The sequence below is a fragment of the Mytilus californianus genome, unplaced genomic scaffold (genome assembly GCF_021869535.1).
Source record: "Mytilus californianus isolate M0D057914Y unplaced genomic scaffold, xbMytCali1.0.p SCAF_4, whole genome shotgun sequence".
Taxonomy (NCBI): domain Eukaryota; kingdom Metazoa; phylum Mollusca; class Bivalvia; order Mytilida; family Mytilidae; genus Mytilus; species Mytilus californianus.
The window spans coordinates 17,765,770-17,778,295 of record NW_026262690.1 but is presented as its reverse complement, the minus strand read 5'-3'; the positions used below and the strand labels follow the sequence as shown (position 1 = coordinate 17,778,295).

General features: G+C 33.8%; 1 protein-coding gene across 3 annotated transcripts in view; it reads right to left on the bottom strand.

The window, feature by feature from the left end:
* The window catches only part of LOC127737591 (uncharacterized), a 56,441-nt gene extending 53,962 nt beyond the window's left edge, over nucleotides 1–2,479 (bottom strand). Inside the window, exons 1-2 of one of the 3 annotated variants that reach the window (XM_052248422.1) lie at nucleotides 2,377–2,479; nucleotides 1,279–1,401 (exon numbers count right to left, since the gene is read on the bottom strand). The gene's annotated coding sequence lies outside the window, so the exon portion shown is untranslated. Of the gene's footprint in view, nucleotides 1–945; nucleotides 1,004–1,278; nucleotides 1,402–2,376 lie in introns of those variants that run through there. The other 2 variants (XM_052248423.1, XM_052248425.1) reach the window with 2 other exon arrangements.
* Between the last annotated feature and the right edge of the window lie 10,047 nt (nucleotides 2,480–12,526).

The following is a 12,526-nucleotide window of genomic DNA, read 5'->3' as shown; positions in this document are numbered from 1 at the left end:
CAGAGCAGACGACTATACTGGCAGAGCAGACGACTATACTGGCATGTAAAGATCTAAGACTGCGAAATATGTCGCTAGTGAGTTGAACACAGACGTATCGTATCGGCCATAAATCTTGATGTTTACCGTAAAAACTCATGTAGTTGTATTTCAGTCGTTCGTCTTCATTAAAATCTCGTAGCAGTTTTTGTGTAAGGAGCACACTCCTGCTTATGAAGTCTGTAAAGTGTGAACAAGCACTAACGTACATAGTTTTGTGACGTTTAAATTGATATATTTTAACGTCATACGATCGGGAAGAAAGTATATTACAGTTAAGAAATTGAAACATGACGATAGGAAAGTGCAATCATCACTTTTCTTATAGATTCTAGTTTGAAGTCGTCAGTCTGTATCAAAATAGAAGGAAAAATCAAGACATGATGCATCTGCTAGTTTTGGTTGTTTTCTTGATCTCAAAGTCACTAGGGTTTATGAGACGCAAGCACTTACTGAAGTTTTGTTTTTGGGTGAAAAGAGATCATGAATATATCTAAAAGAGAAATTAATTTCGTACGCACGATGTTTTTTTTACTTTTGTCTATGAAAAGGTTTTGTTTGAGTTTTGCTTCAAACACAAGTAAGCCAGTAGGGGTTCACAATGATTAGCCATTAGAATACCGACTGACTGTTGAAATATAAATCGAATAAACTCTGTTGTCGATCACAAAGTTAATTGATTTGATGATAATATTATCATCATCGGTGACTCAAAGATCTTCTGATAAAACTTTCAAAACATGAATAGCAAAGCAACGCCATAGATTTTAAATGACTTAGGGACACCAAGAATTGACTTAAGGAAAACAAATCATAACGAAAGGAAAGTCTATTAAATCGAAATCAACATGCTATATTGCTTTAGATAAGAAAAAAGTAAAATAACAAAAATAACTTGAATAGCACCTTTAAGATTGCGTTGTGTCCGAAACGCTAGTCTTGATTTACCTTCACTAGGAACGCTAAACATCATAACAATTAGGGCTGAGATAATAAGTATTATTATTCTTCGTAGTAATGATTAAGTTTCTAACGAATCAAATTGCGTACTTATATTAGACCAGGAAGTGTTCTTTGTTCAACTTAACAATGATACAAAACTTTACATTTAACTTCGTAAGGATAAGAACAAAAAATAGATGCGTCAATAATTTAAATCGCTAAACATATTACAGCTCTACAGTGTACAAACATTTTGAAAATGACATTGTAATAAAAAAGTAAATAGTCGTAGCAAACCTTATGTGAGGCAGAGAAGTAAGAATTGCAATATCTTGTTTCTTCTTCTGAAAAACCAATACATATATTCACGTGTTGGTCCAAAGTTAGAAACCTCGTTGATGGTAGTTTCTATATAGTACCCTGTTTAAAAATAAATCATATTTGTTGGCTACTTCCTCATGTTGTTTGTTTGTTTAGCTTGCCATACGATATAAGTGTTGTTCATAACTGCTCGCTGTATGCCGACCTCTACTCTTTTGGCCCATTGAAAGTTATTCAAAATCTAAATATGTCTTCATTTTGAACACGTACATATCATTTGATGTTTTGATCTTTTGACAGAGCAACTTTTAATACTCGATTATGTAATAAAAGAAAAATGTGTCAATGTAACATAGATGGGCTCGCTTATAAATATGCAAGGTCAATGTACTAATGCATACCTATTGACGTTTTGTTTTCTTTGAAACTTTTAACATTTGTTTCTGTGTGTTGTCATTAGAGATTGCTTGGGTGTTTGAGAGCTCTCATTGTTCTATAACAAACAGTAATTGGGTAACCCGAAAAAAGTGTAAGTTACGCCACCCAAATTCAAACTTGATCTGTATTTGGTAGTTATAAGCATTGTGCATAAGTATCAGAACATTTAGTTGTGGCAAAATAAAGTTGGAGTGCGGAACGGCAAATTCGCCAATTTTTCCATTTATAAATGGACATAACTCAAGAACGGCGAAAGTGACGCCACCCAAATTCGAACCTGATCTGTGTTTGGTGGTAATAAGCATTATGCATAAATTACATAATATTTGGTTGAGGCAAACTAAAGAAAGAGAACGGACACAAATTTCGGACGTACGGACAGACAAGGGTAAACCTTAATGCCTACGCTACTCGACGGGGCATAAAAAGTCAACTGTGAAATATGGGTTTTGTTTCTGTCGAATGTAGATTGGCAATTAAAATTTTGAGTCTGTAGTCAAGACACAAATGTTTACAGGATAAAAATTCTCGTCTGTTGTATGATTGAGAAAAAAAGACACACATTTTTTTTTATCTAGCTGATAATAATAAAATTAAAACAGATTTACTTTCTTTAGAGACAAAATGTAAACCTACCTTATATGAAACTCACTCTAGTTAATTCTACTAGAAGTAAAATTCCAGGAAGTATATTACGATCAAAGCTATATTAGGTTTCAATTGTTCAAGTACGTTATTGAAATATCAGTAAATGTTTACATAAAGTATTTAAAAAATGTTTAGCGCATCACTTGTTCTTACTAAAATGGAACTGATATTTATTGAAATTTATAAATACTAGTTCCAGAATATATTTGATATACATAAATGATATACTCATTAACATATTGAAAAAAATATTAGATATAGACAAATATTAATGAAACAAAAGTGCTTATATACATTAATAAGACATCCAATATTTTGTTATAAAGACAAAGAATAAATATGTACATTTGTTTTTAAACCAAGTAATTTGAATACTATTTTAAGTATTTAGCTCACATAAACACCTCTACCATTTTTTTTATTTTTCAACCACAATTGTATGCTGTATAAATACAATGACTGCTACTTCATACATATTTTTTTCAGATGAGAGTCATTTTGGATAATGTTTTAGGTGAAGTGAAGTTGTTAGATTTCAGTTTCATTGACGCTCTTTCAACACTTTTTTTTTTATTTTATCAAGCGCGATGTTTATGAGTTTTCTTATGTACTTTGTAGCTGAAATTATAAAACAGTCATTGTACTTAAAGATGTAGGCAATTCAAACATTTATGATATTTTAGATGTATATACATTTATTTCTAATTGCGATTTAGACACATGCAAACATTCAAAGTGCTATAAATATAAAAACTTTTACTAATAAAAGATATACGAATATGTTATAACATAACTGGTACCAATTTGATTGCACTAGATGCGCATTTCGACAATTATAGTCGACTCAGTGATGCTCGAGGCCGAAATAGTGGAAAATCTAAAACATGTAGAAAAGAAGCGTAAGATACCAGGTGAAGTCAAACTCATAAGTCGAAAACGAACTAACAATGCAATGACAAAACACGATAAACGACCAAAGAACAAACAACAGTCTACAAGACACAACCTAAAAAATAAACGACTTAGCAACACGAACCCCACCAAAAACCGGGGATGATCCAAGGTGCACTGGAACGTCAGGCAAATCCTGCTCCATATGCTGCACCTGTCGTTTTAAAGTACAAACGCGGTGATAAGCCTAATTCGGTAGGTCATATTCGTGGAAAAGAGGACGGGATTGCTATTACGTCTATTTAAACACATCTGTAAAAGTTTCGAAATGACGACTCCAAAATAAAAGCGATAAGGTGCTGATCAAACCATCAATGACCTTAATTATTGCCAAATCTGGAAAAGGACTCGGAGTTTTACATCAGGAAGATACATTCCTTAATTCAAATGATTTCCATAATGAAAACGTTTGAGTAACTCTGTGTAAATAGAAGATGTAGGAGCATTTCACATTCATACACAATGTTTAAGTATCATTTAAATATACCTGATGCAAGGTGTAAGGCATTTTATTCACTAAGGGTGCTATGTTATGTATGCATCATTGTGCAATCCCCGTAGTACTAGCAAACTAACATGTATCTAAACCTTCATGGCCTATGTAGGCACCATCAAGTATTTATTTTACTATAAATATAACATGTATATGCTTCTAAAGAAAATTGCTGTAACACAAACAAGAGGCAGATGTTACCAAGGGGATATTCAAAACTCGTAAATCGAAGAAAACTGACAACCGCATAACAATGAACTACATTTAAAGAAAATTACCCCGCGAATTACCAGGTGTGAACAGGGAGGGAGTTCCTGTCCGCATCCGTCCTGTAACAGGTACAAATACAAATCCGGTCATAAGTCTTGATTAGTGGTGTTATAATCGAGAAAAAGAGGACGGTATTGTGGATACGACAACTGAAACATATCCGTGGTCATCTGTCACGCAGATATGCAGTAATGGTCAACCAACTTGTGGTGGCTTCAATTTTATCAATTGGAACCCTTGGTTTAATAGCTTCTTTGTAAGCAGAAACCCTCTATCAAGGAAATCATAATAGGAAACGCAAGCTCTGGAGTATCGTATCAACTGGGAGATATAAACTCCATATGCAGTCGCTGCTGGAATGTTGCTACATTATTTACCGAAATAGAAAGTTTACAATAATGAAGTTTCAATCATTCCTTTTGCTGTAAAGTTTTGTTCTCAACCAACCCCCAATGTCAATTACTGGGTGGATACCTCTGCTGGTGGACTGTTAGTACCCGAGGGTATCATTAGCCTATAAGAAAATTGATATTGTGTTATTAAAATTAGCTATTTAAAAATTTAGAAACTAATTTAAATTAAAGAAAATATCTCCCTCATTTCTTGACCTGCTTTGGCTATACGCTTTTTACTGATAACCTCTGAATTAGTTTAATAAGCTTTGGCTTCGAGTATCATTGAAGAGACATATATTGTCAAAATGCACATTTGTTGTTGTAAAATTGGTACCGTTAATGTTATTCGAGATGTGAGTCAAGACATGAGGCAGAGTTAGCTGTATCTGTGGTACTCTTGTTTTTTATTATAAGATCAAATCATTCATGGGACTACATACCATAAGCCCATCGAAACTTTGATGTTCTTTAATAAGCCTTTTCCTTTTGCAGACTGATATTTACATCCACCTCTAATCCTGTATTGTCCATGTAAGTACATTAACGGTAAATGAAATAAATTTAATCAAGAAATTCAATTTAAAAAGCGAGTAAAGAAACAAATAAGGAAATCATGACTAACGGTTAAACTTATAGAATGATTTCTGACTTAGAAAGAGCAATCCCAAAACAATATGTTCGTGTTCTGAAAAGAGACAAAAGGTATCAAGGGGACATGCAAAACTCGTGTCAGTAGACGAGAAATTGAGAATGCCATGAAAAAAAACGACAAACAAGTTCTAAAAAAATATAGGTTTATGTTATCATTTCCAACAGAAATGTTAATGCAACGAAACATAACTTAAACGACTTAGGAATACTGGCGACCTTGGTGACAGAATCAAGAAAACTTAGAGCGAATCAAAACAAAATTAATGGTTTATCGAGTATAAGTCTAAATTAACTTGACATAATTTTACATTGTTTAGTATAATGCCCTCTAATTATGAATAAGTTATCCAACGAATCAAAAGACGTATTGGTGTCAGACCAGGAAGTTTCCATTAGACAATTTTATTATGTAACAATAATTAAACATCTAAGTATTAGATACCTTTTGCAATTCAATTCAACATAAAGGTTCGGTTCAAGTTATTACATTACAGTCCTACAGTGTTGATAATCATTAAATATGTTTAATTGTTCGTATCACATGCTTGGTAATATTCATTTCAATTTAAAACCAAACAAGAATTTTGAAAGAAAAGTTTCACCTAACTATTGCAATTATCTGTACCATTGATGATCAAAACGTGACTTGCCGTTTTCGAATAAAGCTCATATGGACTGAATATGAAAGCACAACCATTTGTCATTATTTTTATTTAAGTCTAATTTAAGCAACTTTTTTTTTATGAATAAAATTGATTGCATTCTCTACATGTTTTCCCCTATCAGAACTGCCAAATGTCTGACGTCTTAACCTGTTTTTTACAATTGAGATGAGATAACAATTTTCAAACAGTAGCATTGAAGTGCCAATGTCTAAGGAAATATTTTAATATCTAATTTAGAACTCTGTCTTTAAATAAACCATTAACTGAACATCTTTCCTCAAACTAAATCTTTACTTTTATATCAAAAGACAAACAGTATACAAAACAGAACATAGAAAACTAAAGACTGAGCAACACGAACAGTACCAAAGAAAACAGGACGGGGGAGGAGGGGGAGGGTATCTCATCTGCCCAGGAAATAGACAGGGTCGTCAAGTTGGTTACTTATTCCTTATTCCTTATTCGTTACCTATTCGTTACTTATTCCTTACGTTTTCCTTATTCCTTACCTAATCGTTACTTATTCCTTATTCCTTATTCGTTACCTATCCGTTACCTATTCGTTACTTATTCCTTATTCCTTACCTAATCGTTACTTATTCCTTATTCCTTATTCGTTACCTTACGTTAGCTATTCTTTATTGCTTTTCGTTACCTATTCGTAACTTGTTCCTTATTCCTTATTCGTTCCTTATTTGCTTTTTGATATGCTGCCCCTGTTAATTCTTCCTTCTTTTGATTCTGGTGTAAGATATTGGTTCGAGGAGGTAAGATTACCCTGGTAGCGCGTATGTCCCCGCTTCAGCACTCAAAACTGATACCCTGTTTCTTATTTGCTTTAAATATGTTGCTCCCTTTTAATGATTTTTTTTTCGTTTCTTTTTTGGCTGTGGTGTTAATTATTGGTTCGTAGACGTGAAATAACCATATACGCACGTATGTACATGTTTCCGCGCTCGACTGATAACCTGTTACTTATTTGCTACTTAATCGTTCCTTATTCTCGTTTTATACATCACACCGTTCTAATGCTTTCTTTACTTTTATTGTCTTGTCTCTGGTGTTAACTATGGGTTCGTAGAGGTGGAAAAAAAACATATTAGCGCGTATGTTCCCGTTTCAGCGCTCGATTGATATTTGTTACTTATTCGATACTTATTCGTTCCTTATTCGCCTTTTATACGTTGCACCTTTTTTATGCTTTCTTTTCTTTTCTGTTCGTGTCCCTGGTGTCAGCTCTGGGTTCGTAGAGGTGAAATAACCCTATAAGCGCGTATATACCTGTTTCTGCGCTCGACTGCTACCCCGTTACTTATTCGTTCCTTGTTCGCTTTTAATATGTTGCCCCCTTTTAATGCTTTCTTTTCTTCTCTTTTTTCACTCTGGTGTAAAATATTTGTACGAGGAGGTAAAAGAGCACTGTTAGCGTGCATGTTCCCGCTTCCGGATTCGACTGATACCCTGTTACTTATTCGCTACTTGTTCTTCTTTATTCGCTTTTTATACGTTGAACCTTTTGAATGCGTTATTTTCGTTTACTTTCTTGTCTCTGGTGTTCGTTCTGAATTCTTAGAGATAAAATAACCCTATTGGCGCGTATGCCACACAACCAGGTTCAACCCACCATTTTTTTCTTAAAATGTCCTGTACCAAGTCAGGAAAATTGCCATTGTTATATTATAGTTCGTTTCTGTTTGTGTTACATTTTAATGTTGTGTTTTTGTTGTGTCGTTGTTCTCCTCTTATATTTGATGCGTTTCCCTCAGTTTTAGTTTGTAACCCGGATTTGTTTTTATCTCTATCGATTTATGAGTTTCGAACAGCGGTATACTACTGTTGCCTTTATGTACCCGTTTTAGCGTTCGTCTGATACCCTGATACTTCTATTCGTTCCTGATTCGATGTGTATACGTTGCACTTTTTTAATGCTTTCTTTTCTTTTATTTTTCTTGTATCTTGTGTTAGCTCTTGGTTCGCAGAGGTGAAATAACACTATAAGCGCGTATGTACTTGATTCAGCGCTCGACTGATACCCTGTTACTTATTCGTTCCTTATTCGCTTTTTTTACGTTGCACCTGATTAATGTTATCTTTTCTTTTTCATTTCTTGTCTCTGGTGATAGCTATGGGTTCGTGGAGGTGAAATAATCATATTAGCCCTTATCTTACCTCCTATACGTTTTCTAGGAATATGATTGGTTAAAAGCGTCCGCGTGGAGACCGTGTATATTCCATATTAGGTTAGTAGGGAGGCGGGGCTTATTTCAATACACGGTTAGTAGTGGAGTTTCTTGGATGGAGAGTTGTCTCATTGGCACTCATACCACATCTTCTTATATTTATTTACGACTTTTGCAATATTTATTGTTATACCAAGGTTGTTCATATTAAATTGTTATTGTTGACATTATTTTTTTTTGTGCAGACCAATGGCAGAAGTTCTTAAAATTGAACACTTGAACACTTTAATATAAAAATAAGAAGATGTGGTATGATTGCAAATGAGACAACTCTAGTCTAAATTCAAAAAATAAAGATAGTCGGTAAGATAAATTCGTTACATAGTGTGCTAGTGACCTAATACGATATATACGGGGTCAGTAAATTCCATATGGGGTTCGAGCTTCGATCTCACCCCATATGGAATTTATTGACCCCGTATATATCGTATTAGGTCACGAACACACTATGTAACTAATAGCATGTACCCGTTTCAGGGCTCGACTGATACCCTGTTACTTATTCGCTACTTATTTGTTCCTTATTTACTTTTTATACGTTGTACCTTTTTATTGCATTATTTTTATTTTATTTTCTTGTCTCTGGTGTAAGCTTTTGGTTCGTAGAGGTGAAATAACCCGGTTAGTGCGTATGTACCCGTTTACCAGTGTAAACATTACCTTCAAAAGGTTCCAAGTTTATAAAAGCGAAATAGGAACGAACAAGTAACAGGGTACAGTCGAGCGCCGAAACGGGTACATGCGCGCTTATAGGATTATTTCACCTCTACGAACCAATTGCTTACATCAGAGACAAGAAAAATAAAATAAAAAGAAAGCATTAAAGTAAAAAGGTGCAACTTATAAAAGGCGAAAAAGAAACAAATAAGTAACAGGGTATCAGTCGAGCGCTGAAACGGGTATATACTCGCAAATGGGATTATAAAAGGAAAGAAAGCATTAAAAAAGTGCAACGTATAAAAGGCGAATAAGGAACAATTAGTTACAGGGTTTCAGTCTAGCGCTGAAACGGGTACATACGCACTAATAGGGTTACTTCATCTCTACAAACCAAGAACTGACACCAAAGATAAGAAAATAAAAAGAAATTAAAGCATTAAAAGGTACAAAGTATAAAAAGCGAACAAGTAACCAATAAGTACCGAATAAGTAACAGGGTACATACGCGGTAATAGGGTTATTTCATCTCTACGAACCCATAGCTTACACCAAAGTCAAGATAATAAAAAAAAAGAAATCATTAAAAATTTGCAACGTATAAAAAGCGAATAAGTACCGAATAAGTAAAAGGGTACCAGTCGAGCGCTGAAACAGGTACATGCGCGCTAATAGGGTTAGTTCACCTCTACAAACCCAGACCTAGCACCAGAGACAAGAAAATAAAAGAAAATAAAACATTAAAAAGGTTGAACGTATATAAAGCGAATAAGAAACGAATAAGTAACAGTGTATCAGTCGAGCCCTAAAACGGGTTCATATGCGCTAATAAGGTTATTTCACCTCTACGAACCTCGAGCTAACTGCAGAGGCAAGAAAATAAAAAAAAAAGAAAAGCATTAAAAAGAAACAACGTATCAAAAGCTAATACGGAACGACAAGTAAAGAATAAGTAACTGCGTTTCAGTCGAGCGCCAAAAGGGGTAAAACGCGTTAATAGTGTTATTTCACGTCTAAGAACCCAGAACTAATCACAGAGACTGGAAAATAAAGCAATAACAATGTCAACGTATAAAAATCGAATAAGGAACAAATTAGTAGCGAATAAGTAACAGGGAATCAGTCGACCGCGGAGACGGGAACATACGTGCAAACAGGGTAAGTTAAATTCATCGATATCATAGCTAAGACCAGATACAAGAAAAGAAAAGAAAAGAAAGCATTAAAAAGGGGCAATGTACAAAAAGTGAATAAAGAACGTTTATGACTTCACTTGTTATAGACCAATTATATAGCGTGATTTTATCTAATACCAAATTAATGTCTCTTTCATTTCCCCATATCACTCTTTAAACACAGAAATGATAATTCTTGCTTTAAGTTGCTGTCTCATGCATAAACCCAAACCTCAATTCCTAATCAACACATGTCTGCAGTTTGTAATAAACTAAATGTGATGAGAAGTATACTAATATAAACAAAGACTAAGTACTAAACTATTATTTATTCAAGAATATAAAACATGTAAATTTATTTACAATATGGCAACTGGGGACTTATACACATGCATAGTAAAAACCAATAATGTACAATTTTCTATCTCCATATGTAAAGGGAGATAACTTTAGCTAAATCTGGAAACTTGGAATTGAGATAATTTTTTTAGAGATTGACTAAAATTTTGTATCGAAATAGCCTTTCATAACATAAAGAAAAAAGTAAGATTTTAACAAACATAAATGTAATAAGTTCATAAGTACGTATTGTTCCAACAATTATAGCGAAGTCTAAACCATACAATCATCATTATGGTATAAAAATAACAAGATGCATTAGACCATACGTCAGTATGGTACATGTATCACAATGAGGTGCTTGGACCATACGTCAGTACGGTATCAAAATGAAGTGCCTAGACTATACGTCATTATGGGATCAAAATGAATGGCTTAGACCATACGTCAGTATGATGTCAAATGATGTATTTAGACTATACGTCAGTGTGGTGTCAAAGAAAGGTATTCAGCCCATACGTCAGTATGGTATCAAAAATAAGTTACTGGTATCAAGAGGTAGTTTAAACCATACGTCAGTATGGTGTCAGAATGAGGTAACTAGACTATACGTCTGTATGGTGTCAAAAAGAGGTACTTAGGACCATACGTTAGTATGGTGTCAAACTGAGATACTTAGACCATACGTCAGTATGGTGTTAAAATGAGGTACTTAGACCATACGTCAATATGGTATCAAAAATAAGGTCAATGGTTAATATTATTTATGCCATACAAGTACAAAGAAAATAAACATTCTTAATCAAATAAAAAATAATGACAAGCAATTGTAAAAAATCTAATAATAAACCGCAAGTATTTAACATAAACATCAAACTATGTAACAACATATACAAAAAAAATAAAATTAATGAAAGCCCCCATGGCACTGACAGCAATGAGAGCGGCGGGGAGGTGGTGGCAAAAAGCTGACCAAAACAATAGAAGTTCATGTATTACTTGCAGACACATATCATTCGAAAACATCGTGCAACGTTATGACGTAGCAAAATAAGATTAGAATGGAAGGTGCACTGTGACGTCATTGGCCGTGTGCAAAGATAATCAACTGCCCAACAGAGTGAGATGACAAGTTCATAATAAACTCCAATTATAAGAAATATAATTTTAATTTTATGACTTCACTTGTTCTAGACCAATAATAAAGCGTTATTATATCTAATACCAAATTAATGTCTCTTTCATTTCCCCATATTACTCTTTAAACACAGAAATGATAATTCTTGCTTTGAGTTGCTGTCTCATTTGCATAAACCCAAACCTCAATTCCTAATCAACACATGTCTGCAGTTTGTAATAAACTAAGTGTGCTGCAAAGTAAACTAATATATACGAAGACTAAGTACTAAACTATTATTTGTTTAAGAATATAAAAACATGTAAATTTATTTGCAAAGGGAGATAACTCTAGCTAAATCTTGAAACTTGAATTTGAGATTAATTCTTTAGAGATTGACTCAAATTTTGTATCGAAATAGCCATTCATAAGATAAGGAAAAAAGTAAGATTTTAACAAACCTAAACGTAATAAATTCATAAGTACGTATTGTTCCAACAATAGCGAAGTCTAAACCATACATTAACATGGTATAAAAATAACAAGATGCTTTAGACCATACGTCAGTATGGTATCACAATGAGGTGCTTGGACCATACGTCAGTATGGTATCAAAATGAAGTGATTAGACCATACGTCGTGATGGGATCAAAATGAGGTGCTTAGACCATACGTCAGTCTGGTGTCAAAGAGGTAATTTACACCATACGTTAGTATGGTGTCAAAATGAGGTAATTAGACCGTCAGTATGGTGTCAAAATGAGGTATTTAGACCATAGGTCAGTATGGTGTCAAAAAAAAGAACTTAGACCATACGTCAGTATGGTGTCAAATGATGTGTTTAGAATATACGTCAGTATGATGTCAAAGAAAGGTATTCAGCCCATACGTCAGTATGGTATCAAAGATAAGTTACTGGTATCAAGAGGTAATTTAAACCATACGGCAGTATGGTCAAAATGAGGTAACTAGACTATACGTCTGTATGGTGTCAAAAAGAGGTACTTAGTACCATACGTCAGTATGGTGTCAAAATAAGATACTTAGACCATCCGTCAGTATGGTGTTAAAATGAGGTACTTAGACCATACGTTAGTATGGTATCAAAAATGAGGTCAATGGTTAATATTATTTATGCCATACAAGTACAAAGAAAATAAACATTCTTAATCAAATAAAAAATAA